The sequence below is a fragment of the Kryptolebias marmoratus genome, linkage group LG15, assembly GCF_001649575.2.
Source record: "Kryptolebias marmoratus isolate JLee-2015 linkage group LG15, ASM164957v2, whole genome shotgun sequence".
Lineage (NCBI taxonomy): Eukaryota > Metazoa > Chordata > Actinopteri > Cyprinodontiformes > Rivulidae > Kryptolebias > Kryptolebias marmoratus.
This window is the reverse complement of record NC_051444.1, coordinates 1,033,730-1,036,229: the sequence shown is the minus strand read 5'-3', so window position 1 is coordinate 1,036,229 and position 2,500 is coordinate 1,033,730. Positions and strand designations below refer to the sequence as shown.

The 2,500-nt window shown below is 47.0% G+C and overlaps 1 protein-coding gene across 1 annotated transcript in view; it reads right to left on the bottom strand.

Annotated features, from left to right (window-relative positions):
- Positions 1-2,186: 2,186 nt before the first annotated feature.
- Positions 2,187-2,500, bottom strand: part of LOC108250266 (aromatase) — a gene marked incomplete in the record, with an annotated part of 4,393 nt that continues 4,079 nt past the window's right edge. The window contains 1 exon segment of the mRNA NM_001329361.1: positions 2,187-2,500.

Genomic DNA, 2,500 nt, shown 5'->3' with positions numbered 1-2,500 from the left:
TTGGGCTGATTCTGGAGTCAGATGTGAGGCCATCTGTCCGACAAACAGGACAATGATCCCAAACATAGCAGAACGGTCCAGAACCAGAACCAGAACCTCTGAGAGCTGAGCAGAAACCAATGAGCTGAAGCACGCTGGAAAGAAGAGTGGGCCACAACCAGGAACCCACTGAGAGTTCTGCTGGGTCAGGAGCTGGAACCAGGTTCTGTTGGGTCTTCAGGTCAGATTTGGATCATTTTAGAAGCTGATGAAGAATCAGGTTGATTAGTTTCTAAAACCTAGAGTTGAAAGAAGTGGCCTTTCTGTTTCTGGATGAAGGTGATGATGAGGATGGTGATGATGATGAAGGTGATGATGGTGATGATGAGGATGATGATGATGATGATGATGATGAAGGTGATGATGATGATGGTGATGATGATGATGATGATGATGATGATGATGGTGATGATGATGATGATGATGATGATGGTGATGATGATGATGATGATGATGATGATGATGATGATGATGGTTGTTTAATGAAGCTCGGCTCAGAGACGAATGAAATCTTGTTTCTGTTGCGTATTTTCGTCTCTCCAAACAGACAAAAGGACAACTGGACACACTGCCCACACACTCGTCCTCCATTTCCCTTCAGGTCAGGACGAAAGGAGCCCAGTTTGTCCTTATTACTGTCATCATGTCTGCGGCGATGAAGACACGACTCACAGACACGAGAGCCTCGGGCGTCCTGAAGGACGTCCATCTGGTCCCCGGCTGAGCAGCAGTCTGATCCGCACCTGGGGTCACGGTCAGACTGCGGGACCTCCAGCTGAACGCCCACCTGTCCTCACCCTGTCCTCACCCTGTCCCCACCTCGTCCTCACCCTGTCCTCACCCTGTCCTCACCATGTGGACAGCTGCAGCTTCCTTCTTGGTCCTCTCAGTTCATGGTGATGTAAAACTGTCTTCACTGTGGACAGGGACACTGGTGGACAGGGACACTGTGGACAGGGACACTGGTGGACGGGGACACTGTGGACAGGGACACTGTGGACAGGGACACTGGTGGACAGAGACACTGGTGGACAGGGACACTGTGGACAGGGACACTGGTGGATTGAGTCTCTCTGGTTCCTGGGTTGTCCCTTCCATCAGATCCAGTTTCCGTCCACCTGAGGGGGACAGATGCTACCAGCTGCAGTCGATCATGGTCACTAACAGGAAGTCAGCTCCACCTGTGGACAGACTCAGGTGAGTGTTTGTATAATTCTTGGTTCAGAGAGCTGAACCTTCTGACCTTCTGACCCCAGCTGCTGTCAGGGTCCGATAATTACAGCCTCCTCTGAGCCCGCAGGAAGTGTTCACACGTTTGTCAGACGGCGTTAGGAACAGGCCGCCTCCAGCTGGAATCAGACGCCGCGTGGATCCGACCCACGGGCCGCAGCAGATGAGGAACTGCCAGAAACAACAGGAAGTCTCAGCTGACGTTCCAACAAAAACCTCTGGTGACTCAAACAATGAGGAGGAACCAGTTAAAGACAAAAATATCATGTTTTTATTTTTACACCACAAAGTTCTGCTTGTTAACGATTCATCAGTGAACAGAGGAGCAGCAACTTCCTCCGGCGTCACCGACGTCCAGCTTCTGTTTCTGCTCTTTGAAAGACTTAATCTGTGGTTCAGACACAAAGTCTGTCACTGAGGATTATTTTATGAGATGAGTCGTCAGAGCTGCAAGTTGGGTTTAAGGTTAATCAAGAATCAGTTAGCTGTCAGAACAAATCCAGCTCAGCTGTGAGGCTGATCCGCCATCTTTCTTTTTATTAAAGCCTGATCCCACCTGACTTTAATCAGAACTGGGTCGCAGCAGAACCCAGGCTGAGGTTCTCTGATTGTTCTGCAGTTTAAAGATTCTGTAGAACCTGTTTTCTCTGAATGACCTGCTGAGTTTCCTCCGGTGACGGAGCGCCCTCTACTGGGCAACATTTGCAAACACACTTTTATACTTCAGCCTTTCCAGAAGGAGCTGATTAGTTTTTATTTTAGAAAACACTTGCAGACACGCAGTTATGAAGAGATTCTCTTCTAATAATAAATATAAACATATCAGATGTTTCTCAGCAACATCTGATAAAAACACTGAGTTGAATTGTTGGAGTTTGATGTAATTTACATTAAAAAAAACAGAAAGGACACATTTCTTTCTTAGAAAACATCCAAAATATATTTGTCATAATTTAAAAAAGCAAAAAGAAACAACAACAGCCAATTTATACAAAATAATTTACATTTACTTCTGAATCAGAATACAGAAACTTACATTTGACTAAATGTATAACAAGTAGAAACAAAATAAACAAAATAAAACAAGTTTGCTTTTTACAACCAGCAGAGCTGAAGGCATGGAGCAGGAGGAGCAGGAGGAGCAGGAGGAGCAGGAGGTGCAGGGGGAGCAGGAGGAGCAGGAGGTGCAGGGGGTGCAGGAGGTGCATCATGGTGCAGGGGGTGCAGGAGG